The 20516-nt window shown below is 39.9% G+C and overlaps 1 protein-coding gene across 6 annotated transcripts in view; it reads left to right on the top strand.

The window, feature by feature from the left end:
* The window catches only part of CYFIP1 (cytoplasmic FMR1 interacting protein 1), a 133219-nt gene that overhangs the window by 10814 nt on the left and 101889 nt on the right, over nucleotides 1-20516 (top strand). The window lies entirely within an intron of this gene.

Genomic DNA, 20516 nt, shown 5'->3' with positions numbered 1-20516 from the left:
TTGTAACTCTATATTAATTTGGGGGTGTGATTTTCTATTTTTGCAAAAAATGCTGGTGGTATTTTGAAAGAGATTACATCAAACCTGTAGATGGCTTTGGGTTATATTGTCATCTTAGCAATATGAGGTTTTCTAAACCATGAACATAGAATGTATTTATTTGTATCCATGAACATGGAATATACTTATTACTTTCAGCACTGTTTTGTGTTGTATGAATCTTTCACCTCCTTATTCTTAAATATGTATTTTTCTTTCCTTTTTTAAATTTTATTTTAATTCCACTGTAGATAGCATACAATATAATTAACATAGTGTAATATTAGTTTCAGGTGTACATATAGTGATTCAACAAATTTCTACATTACTCAGTGCTCATCATGGTAAGTGTACTGTTATTAATCCTTTCATGTGTTTCACCCACCTCCCCTCCGGTAATCATCAGTTTGTTCTATATAGTTAAGTGTCTGTTAAATGGTTTGTCTATCTTTTCCTTGATCATTTGTTTTGTTTCTTAAATTCCACACAAGAAATTATATGGTATTTGTCTTTCTCTGCCTGACCGATTTCACTTAACATTATATCCTCTAGATCCATCCATGTTGTTGCAAATGGCAAGATTTCATTCTTTTTTTATGGCTGAGTACTATTGCATTCTATGTATATATCACATCTTCTTTATCCATTCATCTATTCATGAGTGGCTTCCATAATTTGGAGGTGTAAATAATGTTTGCAATCGGGGCGCCTGGGTGGCGCAGTCGGTTAAGCGTCCGACTTCAGCCAGGTCACGATCTCGCGGTCCGGGAGTTCGAGCCCCGCATCGGGCTCTGGGCTGATGGCTCAGAGCCTGGAGCCTGTTTCCGATTCTGTGTCTCCCTCTCTCTCTGCCTCTCCCCGTTCATGCTCTGTCTCTCTCTGTCCCAAAAATAAATAAACGTTGAAAAAAATTAAAAAAAAAAAAATATAATGTTTGCAATAAACATAGGGTTGCATATATCTTTTCGAATTAGCGTTTTCCTATTCTTTGGATAAATACCCAGTATGGGATTACTGGATGATAGAATAATACTATTTTTAGTTTTAAAGAACCTCCATATTGTTTTCCAGAGTGGTTGCACCAGTTTGCCTTCCAGCAACAGTACCCAAGGGTTCCTCTTTCTCCACATCCTAACCAACACTTGTTTCTTGTGTTTTTTTATTTTAGCCATTTGGATGGGTGTGAGGTGATATCTCATTATAGTTTCGATTTGCATTTCCCTGTTGGTGAGTGATGTGTCTGTTGGCCATCTGGATGTCTTTGGAGAAATGTCTGTTCATGTCTTCTCATTTCTTTTCTTTCTTTGTTTTTTTCCTTTTTTTTTTTGAAAGAGAGAGCATGCAAGCAGGGGAGAGGGGTAAGGGAGAGAGAGAAAAGCTTAAGCTCAGTCACACAACCCTGGGATCATGACCTGAGTTGAAATCAAGAGTCAGGCGCTCAACCAACTGAGCCTACCCAGTGTTGCAGGGAGTATGGCCGGAGTCACAAAAGATGAGTCCACAAAGTGCAGTTAAGTGAAGGTCCTCATACTCAAGTCGGATTGAGGCCCCGAATCCAGAATGAAGCTTCTTTTTATTAGGATAATTGCTAAAGACTATGTGCATAAAGTCAGCTAAGCAAGTGTGTTAATCAGTCTAATGGTTAAGCTTTTCAAGGTTGAATTTCGAGTTAATTGGTTTCTATAACACTAGGAAGGGTCCAGTGTTAAGGAGGATCCGGCCCTGGACAATGTTAATGGCTCTAGGTGTTCCTTATAAGCCTAACTGCAGCTGCATTCAGCTGTGTAAATATGTCCTAAGGCCTTGCACCTTCTCCAGGCCTTCCCTTTTGAAGTCTTTTCTTTTGATGCTTCTCTCCTGCATCTCCCACAACCCAGGCTCATTTCTTAATTGGATTATTTAGTTTTTGGGTGTTGAGTTGTATCAGTTCTTTATATATTTTGGATACCAATCCTGTACTGAGTATGTCATTTGCAGATAGCTTCTCTCATTCCATGGGTTGCCTTCAGCTATGTTAATTGTTTCCTTTGCTGTCAGAAGCTTTTTATTTTGATGTAGTCCCAATAGCTGATTTTTGCTTTAAGTTACCTTGCGTCAGGAGACATTTCTAGAAAAATGTTGATGTGGCCAATGTCAGAGAAATTACTGCCATGCTCTTTTCTAGGATTTTTTTGGTTTCATGTCTCACATTTAATTCTTTAATCCTTTTTGAGTTTAATTTTGTATATGGTATAAGAAAGTGGTCCAGTTTCATTCTTCTGCTTGTGGCTGACCAGTTTTCCTAACACCATTTGTTGAAAAGACTGTCTTTTTTCCATTGCATTTTCTTTTCTGCTTTATCAAAGATTAGTTGACCATGTAGTTGCGGGTTTACTTCTAGGTTGTCTCTTCTGTTTCATTGTTCTGTGTCTGTTTTTGTGCCAGTACCATACTGTTTTGATCACTACAGCTTTGTAATATGTAGAACTTGAAGCCTGGAACTGTGATACTTCAGCATTGCTTTTCTTTTTCAAACTTTAGGGTCTTTTGTGGTTCCATACAAATTTTAGGGTTTTTTGTTCTAGTTCTGTGAAAAGTGTGGTTGGTATTTGGATAGGAATTCCATTAAATCTGTAGATTGCTTTGGGTAGTATAGGCATTGATACAATTTTTATTCTTCCAATACATGAGCACTGAATGTCTCTCCATTTCTTTGTGTCATCTTCCTTTCTTTGATCAGTGTTTTATAGTTTTCAGAGTACAGGTCTTTCACCTCCTTGGTTAGGTTTATTCCCAGGTATCTTGTTATTTTTGGTGCATTTGTAAATGGGATTGTTTCTTTAATTTCCCTTTTTTTTTAATGTATAGAAATGCAACAGATTTCTGCACATTGATTACTTGTATCCTGCAACTTTACCAAATACCTTTATGAGTTCTAGTAGCTTTTTGGTAGAGTTGTCCAGGTTTTCTAAATACAGTATCATGTCATCTGCAAATAGTGAAAGTTTTACTTCTTCCTTACCAGTTTGGATGCCTTTTATTTCTTTTTGTTGTCTAATTGCTATGGCTAGGACTTCTAGTACTGTATTGAATAAAAGTGATGAGAGTGGACATCCTTGTCTTTTTCATGGTCTTAGGGGAAAAGCTCTCAGTTTTTTCCCATTGAACTCTCAGTTTTTCATGTAAGGCTTTTATTAAGTTGAGGTATGTTCCTCCTAACTCTACTTTGTTGAGAGGTGGTTTTTTTGTTGTTTTTTGTTTTGTTTTGTTTTGTTTGTTTTGTTCCTTCATCTTTTGAAAAGATCATATGGTTTTTTTATCCTTCCTCCTGTTGATGTGAAGTATCACATTGATTGATTTGCAAATATTGAACTACCCTTGCACCCTGGGAATAAATCCCACTTGATAATGGTGAATGATTTTTTTAATCTATTGCTAGATTCAATTTGCTAGTATTTTGTTGAGGATTTTTGCATCTATGTTCCAGAGATACTGGCCTGTAATTCTCTTTTTTTTTAGTGCTATCTGGTTTTGGTATCTGGGTATTGCTGGCCTCATAGAATGAATTTGGAAGTTTTTCTTTCTCTTCTATATTTTGGAATAGCTTGAGAAGAATAGGTATTAACTTTTTTTTTTTTTAAAGTTTATTTATTTTTGAGACAGAGAGAGACAGAGCATGAACAGGGGAGGGGCAGAGAGAGAGGGAGACACAGAATCTGAAACAGGCTCCAGGCTCTGAGCTGTCAGCACAGAGCCTGAAGCGGGGCTCGAACTCACGGACCGTGAGATCATGACCTGAGCCGAAGTCGGACGCTTAACCGACCGAGTCACCCAGGCGCCCCAGTATTAACTTTTTAAATGTTTGGTAGAATTCTCCTGTGAAGCTTTCTGGTCCTGGATTTTCATTTGTTGCAAGTTTTTGATTAATGATTCAGTTTCATTGCTGATAATCAGTCTGTTCAAATTTTCTGTTTCTCCTGCTTCAGTTTTTGGAGGTTATATGTTTCTAGGAATTTATCCATTACTTGTAGGTTGTCCAGTTTATTGGCCTGTAGTTTTTCATAATACTGTCTTAGAGTCATTTGTATTTCTATGATGTCAGTTGTTATTTCTCCTTTTTCATTGGTGATTTTGTTTGAGTTCTCCCTCTCTCTCTGTTTTATGAATCTGGTTGGAGGTTTATCAATTCTGTTGGTTTTTTTCAAAGAATCAGCTCCTGGTTTCATTGATGTGTTCTACTGCTTTTTTAGTTTCTACACCATTTATTTCTGCTCTGATCTATTATTTCCTCCCTTCTGCTGGTTTGGGGGTTTGTTTATTGTTCTTTTTCTAGCTCTTTTATGTATAAGGTTGCATTGTTTGAGATTCTTCTTGCTTCTTGAGGCATACCTGTATTGCTGTAAACTTCCCTCTTAGAGCTACTTTTGCAGCATCCCAAAGATTTTGGATCATTGAGTTTTCATTTTCATTTGTCTCCAGGTAGTTTTTTTTTTATTTCCTCTTTGATTTCCAGGTTGACCCATTCATTGTTTAGTACCATGCTTTCAACCTCAATATATTTGTGCTCTCCAGATTTTTTCTTGTGGTTGATAGCATTGTGGTCAGAAAAGAGGTATGGTATGACTGATCTTTATGAATTTGTTGAGATTTGTTTTGTGATCTAATATATGATCTGTTCTGGAGAATGTTCTGTGTGTACTTGAAAAGAATGTGTGACCTGGTGTTTTAGGATGGAATGTTCTGAATATATCTGTTAAATCCATCTGGTCCATTGTGTCAGTCAAAGACACTGTTTCCTTGTTGATTTTCTGTTTCAGTAATGTGTCTGTTGATGTAAGTGGGGCATTAAAGTCCCTCACTATTAGTGAATTGCTACCGATTAGTTCCTTTATGTTTATTATTAACTGTTTTCTGTATTTGAGTGCTTTCCTGTTGATTGCATAAGTATTACAATTGTTCTATCTTCTTGTTGGATTATCCACTTTATTACCATATAGTGTCCTTCCTTGTCTCTTGTCACAATCTTTGTTTTATTTTTTTTTGTTTTTTATTTTAATGTTCATTTTGAGAGAGTTTGCAGGTGCTTGTGCGAACAGGGGAAGGACAGAGAGAGAGAGTGAGAGAATCCCAAGCAAGCTCCTGGAGCTTGGAGCCTGATGTAGGGCTCGATCCCACAACTGTGAGATCAGCAACCCGAGCTGATACCAGAGTCAGCTGCTCCACTGATTGAGCCACCCAAGCACCCCTACAGTCTTTGTTTAAAGTCTGTTTTGTTTGATATAAGTATTGTTATCCTGGTTTGCTTTTCACTTTTTTTGCATGATAATGCTTCTCCATCTCTTCCCTTTTAGTCTGCATATGTCTTTAGGTCAAGGAAGCATATAGATGGGTTTTGCTTTTTTGTTTTATTCATTTGTATCTTTTGATTGAAGTGTTTAGTCCATTTGCATTCAAAATAATTATCGATAAGTATGTATTTATTGCCATTTTGTTACTTGTTTTGTGCTTGTTCTTGTAGTTCTTTGTTCCTTTCTTCTCTTGCTTTCTTTCATGGTTTGCTGGCTTTCTTTAATCATATACTTGGATTCTTTTCTCTTTATCTTTTGCATATCCATTACTGGTTTTTGATATGTGGTTATCATTAGGTTTATATGTAATATCTTGTGTATATAGTAGTCTATATTAAGTTGATGGTTGCTTATGTCAGAACTCACTATTTGTGCCTTTTCCCCCAACATTTTAGGTGTATGGTATCATACTTCACATCCTTTTAGTTTGTGAGTCTCTTGACTGAATTGTATAGGTATACTAAATTTTACTGCTTTTGTGCTTCCTACTTTTCTTACTCCTACTTATGGTCTTTTCTTTCCACTCAAGAGTGGAACATTTCTTGTAGGGCTGGTTTAGTGGTGATGAATTCCTTTAACTTTTGTTTGTCTGGGAAACTATCTGTCCTTCTGTTCTGAATGATAGTCTGACTGGATAGAGTATTCTTGATTGTGGGCTTTTTCTTCCAGCATTTAAATATATCATGCTACTCCCTTCTGGCCTGCAAAGTTTCTCCTGAAAAGTCCACTGATAGCTTTATGGTAACTATCTTCTTTTCTTTTGCTGCTTTTAAGTTTTTTCTTTATAACTACTGTTTGTCATTTAAATTACCGTATGTCTTAGGGTAGATTCCCTTGGGTTGATTTTGTTGGTAGCTGTCTGTGCCTCCTAGATCTAGATTTCTGTTTTCTTCACCAGATTTAGGAAGTTTTCAGCTATTATTTCTTGACATAAATTTTTCTATTCTTTCTCTTTTCCTTCTGGGATCCCTATGATGAGAATGCTATTACACTTGATGATGTCACTGAATTCCCTTAGTCTGTTCTTATTTTTTATTGTTTTTCTCTCTCCTGTTCAGCATGATTGCTTTTCATTACTGTGTCCTACAGGTCAGTGATCCATAGTTCTGTTTGCTCTCATATACTGTTTGTTCCCTTTAGTGTATTTTTAATTTCATTTATTGAGTTCTTCATCTCTAATTGGTTCTTTTTTGTTTTCTGTTTTTTTGAGGACCTCCTTGAAGTCCTCCATTCTTTACTCAAGTCTAGTAGGTATCTTTATGACCATTATTTAATTTTTTTAATATTTGAGAGAGAGAGAGAGAGAGAGAGAGAACATGAGTGGGGGAGGGGCAGAGAGCAAGATGGAGACACAGAATCCCAAGCAGGCTCCAGGCTCTGAGCTGTCAACACAGAGCCCGACGTGGGGCTTGAACTCACAAACTGTGAGATCATGACCTGAGCCAAAGCTGGATGCTCAACTGACTGAGGCACCCAGGTGCCCCAGTCACCATTGTTTTAAATTCTTTGTAAGGCATATTACTTATCTCCATTTTGTTTGGGTCTCTTGCTGTGATTTTTCCTGTTCTTTCATTTGGGACATATTTCTTTGTCTCCTCATTTTGTCTAACTTTCTGTGTCTATTTCTATGTGTTAGGAAAGTCAGCTCTGTCTCCTGCTCCTGAAAATAGTAGCCTTATGAAGAAGAGGTTCTGAAGTGCCCTACAGGGCAGTATCCCCTGTTCATCAGAATGTCACATTTCAGGGGTATCCTCTTTGTGTTGCATGTGCTCTACTGTTGTGGCTGAGCTGATTTGCCTTCAATCCAGTCATGTGCAGTGGCTTTCTTTGCCTGTTGTGGTCAAGATTTGGTTCCTTTGTTGTTAGTGTGTTATTCTGGGGCTGTCTTGGTCTTTTTTTTTTTTTTTTTTTTAAGTTTATTTGTTTATTTTGAGAGAGAGAGAGAGTGCAGGAGAGAGGAGAGAGAAAGAGAATCCTAAGCAGGCTCTGCACTCCCAGCACAGAGCCTGACAAGGGGCTCAAACTCAAGAACCATGAGATCATGACCTGAGCCAAAACCAAGACTTGGACACTTAACCGATTGCGCCACCCAGTCACTCCAGGGCTGTCTTGGTCTTGAGTCAGTTCAGGCATTTGCCAGAGCTGCAGTAGCACTGAACTAAAGGTTGCTTTCCCTGTACTGTCTCCTGAAGATCTTTCATTAGTAGGTAGGGCCTGCAGTCAGACCAGATGTCTTCTCCTAGCCTACTGCTGGGGCCACTGTCTGACTGGTTGTGTGCCTAGGCAGAGGCACTTTGAAGTGATGTTGGCCTGTGTTGGGGCTGCTTGCATACTGTTAGACTTGTGACACCTCTTTGGGTGAGCTCCAACCAAGAGTGTAGTGGATAGGGCAGTCCCCAGGAGAATGTGTAGGTTGGGCTCACAGTGCCTACAAGGTCCATGCTGGTCCATTGTAGGAAGGCACCTGCTGCTCCTTGGGAAAACTAGGCTGGTGGGTTTGGTGATGATGGGTCCACAGAAGTGCTTGGGGGTAGGGGTGGGGCATACTGTTAGCAAGGTAGGTGGAGAGTGTGGGAGAGCACTGGTTCTCAAAGGTGTGCTTGTATTATATCTATGCTGGTGAGTTGGGAGGGTGGAGAATGGCACCCACCAGCTCCTTTGTTCCTAGAGAAGTCTCCCAAAGATCCCTGCCCTTCCAGGTTATGTTCCAATGTTAGTAAATAAATCTTCCTGTATTCCCCAGGCATTTTTCAAAATGTTGCTTCTCTCTTGTATCTCAGGGGGACTGTTTGTTGTGCATTGCTTGAAGGGTGGGGACTCAGTTTTCTATTGCCCTCAGGCTCTCCCAGAGCTGACTGAGCTCACTGGTTTTTAAGGTTTCTGGTGTGATTGTAAGAACTTGGAGAATTAGGCTCCTCTGGTTTTGAAACTGAATGTTATGGGGATTCATATATCCTGTGTGGGAGCCTTGTGTGGGGTTCTGCTCCTTTCACCTTTCCATGCTCATGGTGTACCTCTGTCCTGAGGACAGTTCTGTGGGTCCATTTGGCTCCCGACCATGTCTCCCCCTTTCCTACTTTCTTTTCTGTGGCCTCTTCTCTACATTTAGCTGTAGAGGGTCTATTCTGCCAGTTTTCAGGTTGTTTTTTGGGTCATTTACACTGATGTGGGTGTTATCTAGTTGTACCCACTGGACAAGGTAAGTTTGGGTTCTTCCTACTTCACCATCTTCCCTAGAAGTCCCTTTTTAAAATGTTGATGCTATTGTAAATAGAATAAATAGAATGTTTTCTTTATATCTCTTTTTGGTTGTTAATTGCGACATAAAGAAATACAGCTGATTTTAATGTGTTGCTTTAGTATCTTGCAGTTTTGCTAAATCATTTATTAGCTCTAACGTTTTTTTATTTTTATTTATTTTTCTAATTTTTTTTTAATATTTATTTATTTTTGAGACAGAGACAGAGCATGAATGGGGGAGGGTCAGAGAGAGAGAGGGAGACACAGAGTCTGAAGCAGGCTCCAGGCTCTGAACTGTCAACACAGAGCCCGACGCGGGGCTCGAACTCAAGACCGTGAGATCATGACCTGAGCCAAAGTCGGAAGCTCAACCGACTGAGCCACCCAGGCGCCCCTTAATGTTTTTTTTTTTAATATTGAGGATGTACTGCATATAAAATTATATTCTCTGAAGTTTCATGTATTATAAAGCTGTGTTGTTGGGTGCGTATGTGTTCATGATTGTTAAATCTTGCTGAGAGATTGGCCCTTTCATCATGTGTTTAGTATCAATTTTTATCAAGTGTATTTTGTTTCATATTTAATATTAGTAAAGCTACTTTTTGCCTACTTTTGGTTTCTCTTTACATAGTGTGTCTTTCTCTATTCGTTTAGTTTCACCTATTTTTATCTTTGGATTAAAATGTGTCTCTCATAGCATATAATTGGTTCATTTAAAAAAATTTATTAGGTCAGTGTCTGCCTTAGGATTGCTTAGTCCATTTACATTTAATGTAAGTACTTATATGGGAGGGTTTATATCTGTCATTTTGTTGTTTGTCTTCCTTATATCTTATATCTGGAGAATATCTGGTCACAAGTTGGGGCCTTAAGCACAGGAACTCTGCAGGAGATTGTGGAGAACCTAGGGCCGTGAGTGGGGCATAAACATGTCAGCTGTGGCCTAATTTCAGGTTATCTAATAGGATTTCAGAACATTTCAGTGATAAGATTTGCATTTGTATGAATTTTCTGCGTTGAAAGCCTCTTAGAACATGGCCTCAAGGAAATAGGGATGTGCTTTTTGTCTGTGGTGTGCATTTGTACTGTTAGCAGAAGCTTATTGAGCATTCATTTAACTGGTTGGTCCCTACCCAACATTATCATGACTGCCTCATCTTCTGTGCCTGGCTGTGGGGATAGAAATGATGGACCTTAAATGTGGCTTTCAGAATTTTTAGTTGTGAGTATGACATATGGACAGTAATTACTACTGTGACCTAGAAACAGCATATTTGTGATTTGTATTTATATCTCAGGTATTCCACTAGCCAAACTTGTTAAGCCCAGTTCTTTGCTCTCCCTTGGGTTCATTTTACTCCACCTGGGAGAAGAACCAATGCTTATAGAGCAGTGAGTTCCATCTTGGATTCTGATTCCATAATCAGAATTTTGTGCCCAGAGCTAGCATGGTCATTCCTGGTGCCCATGTTGTCTTGGCCAGGGCAGTGGGGATGGGTGTTTATTCATCTTTCAAGATACTTGTCAAAAGAAGGTACGCTTTGCTCTGAAGAACCTTCTGGCCTCAAGTCAGAAGTGGTGATGAGTATTTGCATTGTATTTAAATCCCTGACCCTCTCAAGCTGTTTACTTTAAATAATTTTCTTCTTTTTCCACAAATCCTGCCTAGAAGGACCAGGCTTCGCAAAACCAGTGAGCTCTAAAACGACATGGACTCTTGATTCCTTGGGGTAAGCTGTCCCCAGAGATCACTGAATAACTTAAGTGTGTTCAATCAAGCAGACTTACGCATGTGTGTGATAATCATTGACTCTGGAAAGTCAGTCTTGCTGCTGCTCTGGAGACCACACTCATAAGGTTTTTGTACACACAGTTGTAGTTTTTCCTTTGTTTTGATGGGCATAGGGGTGCGGGTCTTAGGATTCTCCAGATAAACAGAGCCAATAGAGAGAAGGAGAGGAATTTATCTTAAGGAATTGTTTCACAGGATTATGGAGGCTGGCAAGTCTGAATTTGCAGTAGGCTGGCTGGAGATGCAGGGAAGAGGTGATTTGGCAGCATGAGTCCAAAGGCAGTCTGGAGGCAGAATTCCTTACTCTTTGGAGGACCTCAGTCCTCTTATGTTTTCTCTTACAGCTATCAACTGATTAGATGATGTTCACCTACAGGGTGGAGGGTAATGTGCTTTACTCAAAGTCTGCTGATGTAAATGTTAATCACATCTAAAAAATACCTTGACAGGGAAATACAAATCAAAACCACACTCAGATATCACCTCACACCAGTCAGAGTGGCTAAAATGAACAAATCAGGAGACTATAGATGCTGGCGAGGATGTGGAGAAATAAGAACCCTCTTGCACTGTTGGTGGGAATGCAAATTGGTGCAGCCGCTCTGGAAAACAGTGTGGAGGTTCCTCAAAAAATTAAAAATAGATCTACCCTATGACCTAGCAATAGCACTGCTAGGAATTTATCCAAGGGATACAGGAGTACTGATACATAGGGCACTTGTACCCCAATGTTTATAGCAGCACTTTCAACAATAGCCAAATTATGGAAAGAGCCTAAATGCCCATCAACTGATGAATGGATAAAGAAATTGTGATTTATATACACAATGGAATACTACATGGCAATGAGAAAGAATGAAATATGGCCTTTTGTAGCAATGTGGATGGAACTGGAGAGTGTGATGCTAAGTGAAATAAGTCATAGAGAGAAAGACAGATACCATATGTTTTCACTCTTATGTGGATCCTGAGAAACTTAACAGAAGACCGTGGGGGAGGGGAAGAAAAAAAAAAGAGGTTAGAGAGGGAGGGAGCCAAAGCATAAGAGACTCTTAAAAACTGAGAACAAACTGAGGGTTGATGGGGGGGTGGGAGGGAGGGGAGGGTGGGTGATGGGTATTGAGGAGGGCACCTTTTGGGATGAGCACTGGGTGTTGTATGGAAACCAACTTGACAGTAAATTTCATATTAAAAAAAAAAAAAAAACCTTGATAGTAACATCTAGGTTGCATTTGAACCCAAACTAGGTAATACCATAGAATAGCCAATTTATCACATGAAGTTAACCATCACATTTTTTCCATTTAATTAATTAATTATATTAATTTTTAAAAACTAATTTTCATTTAGTTTTTATTTTGTGTTTTAATAACTTGAAGTTTAGATAATTGCCTCTTCCAACAAAGATTGGCTGAGTACGTACTGAAGGGTAAGTCCATGCAAAGGGTGGTCATGGGTACAGGGAGGTCCTTGACTTCTGGAACTGCCAGCTGTGTGAAGGGAGAGTCAACACTTCCCACCTGCCCTCTACCAGGAAAGGGGAGCACATCCTTTCACGTGTCACTTTTAGACCTTGCACATGAGCTGTGGGAGGCTGTAACCCTCTTCATGTCCATATATAGCACCCCCCAACACACACCAGGATTGCCCAGAATGGGGTGAGCCTACTTGTGGATGCCTCTGCCAGGGTGGCTGAGGATTGGGGTATTTGCCAGTTGCCACGGGGGATGTGGCTTCCTTTCTCCTCTCTGTGACCCTGTGCTGAGTTCCCTATGTATCATTTGTATTCTAGTCACACATTTTGGGCTTACACCATAGAGTTCTGTAGAATTAGTTGTGATTCTGGAAGGGCTTTTGAGAAGCTTTTGGAACTCTCTGTTGCCCCAATTCTGCCCCAGGTCAAGGCAGGAAAGGAGATATGCTGTATTGTCTGATCTCTAGGGTGTGACTCAGTCTTGGGGGCCTCCCGACAGACTGGGGTAGGGGTGGCCCTGGGCACTGTGGCCATGCACACCCTTCCTGCAGACTATGAGTGTGAAAGTCTCAAGGTCCCTCTGAATTCTCCCTTCTTATATAAGTCATGTGCATTCCTACAGTTACCCGAGATGATGTTTTTGAGAGTATGCTTAGAACTCTGCCTCAGGAGGGGCGCCTGGGTGGCTCAGTGGGTTAAGCGTCTGACTCTTGATTTTGACTCAGTTTATGATCTCACACTTTGTGAGTTTGAGCCCCACATCAGGCTTTGTGCTGGTGGTGTGGAGCCTGCTTGAGATTCTATCTTTTCCTCTCTGCCCTTCCCCTGGTTCATGCTTTCTCTCTTTCTCTTACAAAAATAAAATACACTTAAAAAAAAAAAAAAGAATTCTGCATCAGGAGCTTCTTGATTTCATTTAGAGTAATTGGGGAGCATGTCCCCACTAGACAGCCCTGCCAGCTTTCCCAGAAGGTCCTGTTATCAACTACATGAGGAGGGGACATGCATGCCTGAAGACCAAGTCATCTCCAGCAAATTCCTTAGCTGGCCAACTCAGCCAAGGTCTGTCCAGGCCAAGCTTAAGAACTAGTTGGTTCCTTGGCACAAAAACAGACACTCAGATCAATGGAACAGAATAGAGAACCCAGGAATGGACCCACAAACATATGGCCAATAATCTTTGACAAAGCAGGAAAGACTATCCAATGAAATAAAGACAGTCTCTTCAGCAAGTGGTGCTGGGAAAACTGGACAGTAACATGCAGAAAAATGAACCTGGACCACTTTCTTACACCATACACAGGAATAAGCTCAAAATGGATGGAAGATCTAAGTGCAAGAGAGAAAGCCATCAAAATCCTCGGAGGAGAAAGCAGGCAAAAACCTCTTTGATCTTGACTGCAGCAACTCCTTACTCAGCACATCTCCAGAGGCAAGGGAAACAAGCAAAAATGAACTATTGGGACCTCATCAAAATAAAAAGCTTCTGCACAGTGAAGGAAACAATCAGCAAAACTAAAAGGCAACCGACAGAATGGGAGAAGATATTTGCAAACGACATATCAGATAAAGGGTTAATATCCAAAATCTATAAAGAATTTATCAAACTCAACACCCAAAAAACAAAGAATACAGTGAATAAATGGGCACAAGACATGAATAGACACTTCTCCAAAGAAGACATCCAGATGGCCAACCGACACATGAAAAAATGCTCAACATCGCTCGTCATCAGGAAAATACAAATCAAAACCACAATGAGATACCACGTCACACCTGTCAGAATGGATAACATTAACAACTCAGGCAACAATAGATGTTGGCGAGGATGCAGAGAAAGAGGATCTCTTTTGCACTGCTGGTGGGAATGCAAACTGGTACAGCCAGTCTGGAAAACAGTGTTGTAGACTCTAAGTCTAAAGTTCTCTTTTGACCAGCAAAAGAGTGGACGTAGGATTAGAGCGAGAGATGGCTAATGTCCGGGAAAAGACAAGAGCCCTGGATAAGGGTACCTGCCCCATATTTATTAAGATCAGAAGGCTTACAAACATGGCGATGGGTGTGCACAAAGAGACAAAGAAACTGTGAACATTAATTTAGGGATGTGAGGGAAAAGGGGGGGGGTTTGAAGATATACAGTGTTTGGGGTTAGGGTCAATATAAAACCAAATCCTGGCATTGGGCAGATGGGCAGATGGTTGTTAACGGCAGACAGGAGGTGCAAGGCACTGCGTCTGTTTAACTTAGCTAGCCTAGGGGATGAGACAACTAGAGGGAATAACCTCAGGATTAATAAGGCACTTTTTCTTTTGTTAACCATCTCCTCCCTGGGCTGCTTTGCCTGCACCGCAGTGGTCCATAGTCCAATTCACCAGTTTACCTAACTTGGCCCTTTCCTGCTGTGAAAGCAGCTTTTCTGGTATAGTACTAAATTGGGGGGCATTTTTGCCGTGCATGCCTGATCTTGCTTATCTCATATACCTTTGTATTGGGAGTCTTTGTACCCATTCCTATTTTGGGCCTTTGCCCCTCCCTCTCTATTCTGGGGGATCTGCACCCCCTTTCTATTTGGGGGTGTCTTTGCGCCCCCTATTCTTGGGGTGCCAATCTGGTTTACCCAAACTCGGATGTGAGTATTCTATGGCTTTGTATTTCTTTATGCCTTGTTAACCCATTGGTGTAAGCCTGGAGGATTCCTAAGCCTAACCCCCACAAACAGTGTGGAGGTTCCTCAAAAAGTTAAAAATAGAATTACCCTACGACCCAGCAATTGCACTACTAGGTATTTATCCAAGGGATACAGGTATACTGTTTCAAAGGGGCACATGCACCCTAATGTTTATAGCAACGCTGTCAACAATAGCCAAAGTGTGGAAAGAGCCCAAATGTCCATCGATGGATGAATGGATAAAGAAGATGTATGTATATATATTACACACACACACACACACACACACACACAATGGAGTATGACTTGGCAATCAAAAAGAATGAAATCTTGGCATTTGCAACTACATGGATGGAACTGGAGGGTATTATGCTAAGTGAAATTAGCCAGCCAGAGAAAGACAAAAATCATGACTTCACTCATTTGAGGACTTTAAGACACAGAACAGATAAACACAAGGGAAGGGAAGCAAAAATAATATAAAAACAGGGGAGAGGACAAAACAGAAGAGACTCATAAATATGGAGAACAAACTGAGGGTTACTGGAGGCGTTGTAGGAGGGGGGATGGGCTAAATGGGTAAGGGGCATTAAGGAATCTACTTCTGAAATCATTGTTGCACTATATGCTAACTAACTTGGCTGTAAATTAAAAAAATAAAGTAAAATAAAAAACAAAACAAAACAAAAAGAACTGGTTGGTTTCTGATGATTGTAGCCCCACGATGGTTCATAGCCTTTTGCCTATTCAGCTGGCTGCTCCCAGGAGGGAGTGATGGAGTTGTGCCATTTCCTCATCCCACATCTCCATCCATATGCCCAAGTTGGTACTTCTAAGTACCTCACGTTGCTTGAAAATTCAGTTTAAATAAATTATACACATTTACTCAGTATTTCTCCTTTCATCTTTTTTCTGCTTTATTAGCTCCTCCTGAAAAAGAAAGAAAGAAAGAAAGAAAGAAAGAAAGAAAGAAAAGAAAAAAGAAAGAAAAGAGAAGCAAAGAAAAGTGTTTTTGGAAAGCACAGCATTTCACATCCCTATCATTTTCATCTGCTTGCTCCATCCCTAACATGACTCTGAACATGAGCTCCAGTTGGTGATTTATAAATGTAAACAGTATCTCTGTCCCAGTTTGGTGGGTCAGTCATAAAGTATGCATAGTTGATAATAGATAATAGTTTGAAAACTAAGTGATTGAGGTATAGGAGACAATGTTGTACGATGTTGTAGTTGTGGTGGCCTTGTGCTGGCTGTCTTAGAACTTCCCATGCTTGCAAGTTGGAGTGAGGCTGACTGTGAACTGTAGTGGGTGCCTGGGCTGCTGGTACTCCTGATTTCCTCCATCTCCAGGATCTTTGCAGGAATGGACCTTTCAAAGGGTTTGTGTGTTAGTCTGTTAAGGCTCTTCTAACCAAGTACCACAGATTGGGTGTCTTAAACAACAGAAATTTATTTCCTCACAGTTCTGGAGGCTGGAAGTCTAACAACAAGGTGTCGGCAGGGTGGTTTCTCTGAACAAAGCCTCTTTCTTTGGCTTGTAGATGGACATCTTTCCTCTGTGTCCTCACATGGCCTTCCCTCTATGCCTGTCTGTCTCCTAATCTCTTCTTATAAGGACACCAGCCATATTGCATTAGGGCCACACTATGACCTCATTTTACCTTAATGAGCTCTGTAAAGACCCACTCCCATGATACCTAAGGGGCAGGGGATTAGGGCTTCAACATACTGATTTGGGGTAGGGGGAACATTTCAGCCCATAGTAGTGCATGTAGTTAAAACTTGGTGTTAACAGTGGCACTCTTCAGTTCCCTGGGCCAGACCCTCAGTGATGGGGCACCTGTGAGTCCTCAGACCTGTGGGCTACCACTGGTTAAGGGAGGACTGGGTCAGGTGAGTAGCTGTTAGGGCAGCTTAATTCCTTGTCCTTGTTAGGTAAAAATACAGTTGCCCCCTGTTTTCTTATATCATTGCAAAGGATTATATGGTACACCCCATATGGGAGACCAGTGTCCTGAAACAGTTTCTTACAGAATGGGCCAGAGACTCCTACCTTAGAATCAATGCAGGAGGTTAGGGGGTGGAGCTCTAAAAATGCAGGTGTGCAGAACCACCCTACCTCTAAAGAATCTGGGAAAGGCCTGAGATTTGGCATTTGGCATTGTATGTAAGTGATGAATCACTGAATTCTACACCTGATACCAATTTTATCATATATGTTACCTAGAATTTAAATAAAAATTAAAATTAATAAATAAGTAAAATTTATAAGTAATATAAGTAAAATTTCAAAAAAAAAAGCCTCCCTGGTGGTCTTCTGCAGTATTTAGTCACAGCCAGTTCATACCCCAGCTGGGTATGAGGACCATTAGGGCATTGAGTGGGAGGGTCCCACTCAGAATTTTATGGTTTTCTGAATAAAGTATTCATCTTATGAGCTTTGTAGCAGCCTGAAAATGGTTGCAAAAACTGTTATCTCTTGAGGAGTTTTAATTACCACAGGGAAAAAAGATGTAGACAATTAAAACTAAGCTGGAAGGAACTTCAGGGTTTTAAATAGGTGGGAGTGGCTGGAACCCTTTGTGTCTGCAGGCAGAGCCACTACCTGCTGCCTCATCACCCACAGGGACAAGGGATTTGAAATCTCATATATATGTGTATTAAACTGTTCCTTGTGAGCAATTCCAAAATGTACAGAGATACTGAAAATAGGATTATGATCCCCCAACAGTGATCTTGGTTTGTCTGTAACCACCACCACACATGCACTGTTGTGAAGCAAATCCCAGATGTAGCATTTCATCTCATTCACAAATGCTTCCGTGTGTATTCCAAGAGATAGGAGTTCTTTTTAAGAACATAAACAGTGTTGGAATTTTGTTTCTTTTTTTTCTGGGCCAGAAGTGGAAATGGTTTTGCACTTTCAAGGTCTTTCACTATTTTCTGTAAGCTGTTTTCTTAACGATCCTAAATATCTGGGAAGTATAAAATTAAGTAATTGAAGCTAAAAATTTGGGATACTATATATTTTCTAAACAAAGCCCAGCAATTTGTAGTAGTCTGAAGTGTTCTAGTTGAAGTACTAAAATGATCATTTCTGGGGGCTAAGTCACCTTTTAAAAGCCCTGCCTGAGGCTGTGTGCTTTCCAGGCCACCTCTCCATGAGGTCTTTTAGAAGTTTTCTTCCAGGAGTGTAGGACTCTGGGCAAAACCTTCCTCTGGGCAGACAGACATAGGGATTTCCAAGGTAGGTACTGTGGTCGGAAAGATGCATTTTACTTTGAAGTGGATGCAGGTGTGTAAACTTGCCATGGGTCATAGCAGTAAGGAGCTACTGAAACACACCTCCATTCAAGGACTTAGGACACATCTGTTTGAACATTAAAAAAAAAATTCTTTTTTGAGAGAGAGAGCACGAGCACGGGAGGGGCAGAGAGAAAGGGGGACACAGGATCCAAAGCAGGCTCTACGCTGAGAGCAGTGAGCCCTTTGTAGGGCTTGAGCCCATAAACTGATAGATCAAGACCTGAGCCAAAGTCAGACACTCAACTGACTGAGCCTCCCAGGTGCCCTTTGAACATTTTTAATTCCTTTTCCCTTATGTTCATAAAAAGTTTTCAGGGGAGTATTCCATTTTTACCCTTTTTAAATAATTTCAAACTGACAAAATATTGCAAAAATAAAAACAGTACAAAGAGCGTGCACGCAGAGAAAACTTTTTCCCACTAATTTGAAGCCCTTTACTCTGAAACACATCAGTGTATATTTCCTAAGCATAATGTATGTATCCATAGGACAGCTACTAACTTCTGGCCTTTTTATAAGAAGTTTACTGACCCCTGCCTTACAGAATTCATTGCACATGTATTAATGTGCAAGAATTTTCCTCATAATTCATGATAACAAAGACCCTGTAACCAGCCTCATGAGATTGGGCCCATAGACTACTCCCATTTGTTCAGTGGAATAGTATACACCTGTCAAAACCACTCTTCAAAGCAACCTGTGGTTGTGGATGCATCTTAGTGATAATATAGCAGTGAAAAAAATAAGACAATTATATACAGCATGTTTTCCCTTTTTTAATGATTAAAAAAGTGTCTTTTAAGAATATGTATAGATGAGATGCAACTTATATAAAAGAAAGTGGGGGATCAGTGCCTCCTGTTTCTCCTGTGGATCACATGTAGGTCCCCAGCTTTCATTGTGGATAGGAGTTCCTCTCCTGTTATGGCATTATTAAACATAATTAAGTTGAAAGATGTCAGGATCTAAGAACAATTGTGCATCTGAGGTCCAACTTTCTGTGGACCTCAACATTACTTTGAAGTTAACTCTTGGGGATTAACTGTTGTCTCAAAACTGTTTCTCAGATGGGCAGTGTTTGACTTACGGAAGTGGGTCAGCAGTTTGCTGAGATGGGAGCTATGGATTAGAAACTGCTTCCTTCCCTGGGTGGGGGTCGCAGAGTTCTTCTGGGTAAATTTAGAAGTAAAAGAGGAAATTCCAATGGGAAAAGGCTGAAAAGGTTGATATAAAAATTTTACTTATTTATTAATTTTAATTTTTATTTAAATTCTAGTTAGTTAACATATATGATAAAATTGGTATCAGGTGTAGAATTCAGTGATTCATCACTTACATACAACACCCAGTGCTCATTCACAAGTGCCCACCTTAGATCTCATCACCTGTCTAGGCCGTCTCTACCTCCCTCCATCAATCCTCAGTTTGTTCTCTGTTGTTAAGAGTCTCTTATGGTTTGCTTTCCTCTCTTTTTTTTTTCCCTTTGTTCATCTGTTTTGATATGATACAAATTTTAAACTGAAGTTTCAAAGAAAAAAGTGGCAAGAAAGGCATAGAAAGCCAAGTAACCTGATCTGGGAAAAATGTTGCAGTAGCTTTCACATGGTTTTAATGTCTTAATATCAGTGCTGTAGTGACCTGCCTGTAAACATTGATGAGGAAAATACCAATATTTTAAAGGATGAAATAACAGGAAAATAAATCAAACTGGCAAGGGAAAAGAAAAAAATCCCACTAGGTTATTGTATAGGAATGTGTTCAGCCTTAGTAAGAATAACAGGAATGCATATTAAAAGAACATTGAGATACAGTTCCGCTTACTAGATTATAAAAATGAAAGTGATCCCTGGGTGCTGTGCTGAGGCTCCATGCTATCATCTCTGGGCCCCTGTGGTAGGACACCTTGCCTGAATCCACCTGCAACTTTTTTTCGCCTGAATCCACCTGCAATTTTTAAAAATTGAGATATAATTGACGTATAACATTGTATTAGTTTACACTGTACAACATAATGATTTAATATATACATACAGTGAAATGATTACTTACGACAATAAGTCTAGGTAACATCCATCACTTCACATAGTTACAGAAAACCTTTTTTCCTGTGATGAGAACTTTTAAGGCTTACTGTCTTATGAACCTTCATATATGCAATACAATATAATTATTAACTGTAGTCACCATGCTGTGTATTACATCCCCAGGATTTATTTATTTTATAACGAAGTTAGTACCAGTTGACCACCTTTACCTGATTGATGCATCCTGTACCCCATGCTTCTGATAGCTACCAATCTGTTCTCCATATTTTTGAACTTGGGTTTTTGGTTTTTTTGTGTGTGTTTTTTGTTTGTTTGTTTGTTTGTTTGTTTGTTTTCAGATTCTAAATGAGATTGTACAGTATTTGTCTTTCCTTGGCTTATTTCTCTCAGCATAATGCCTTCAAGATTCATCCATGCTGTTGAAAATGGCAGGATTTCTTTCTTTTGTATGACTGAGTAACATTCCATAATGTGTGCATGTGTACACACACACACACACACACATACCACATCTTCATTTATCCACCGACGAACACTTAGGTGGCTTTTGTGTCTTGGCTATTATGAAGGATGACTCAGTAAAGATGGGGTTTAGATATCTTTTGGAGTTAGTAACTTTGTTTCC

The sequence above is a fragment of the Prionailurus bengalensis genome, chromosome B3 (assembly GCF_016509475.1).
Source record: "Prionailurus bengalensis isolate Pbe53 chromosome B3, Fcat_Pben_1.1_paternal_pri, whole genome shotgun sequence".
Classification (NCBI taxonomy): domain Eukaryota; kingdom Metazoa; phylum Chordata; class Mammalia; order Carnivora; family Felidae; genus Prionailurus; species Prionailurus bengalensis.
This window is presented reverse-complemented; position numbering and strand designations above follow the sequence as displayed.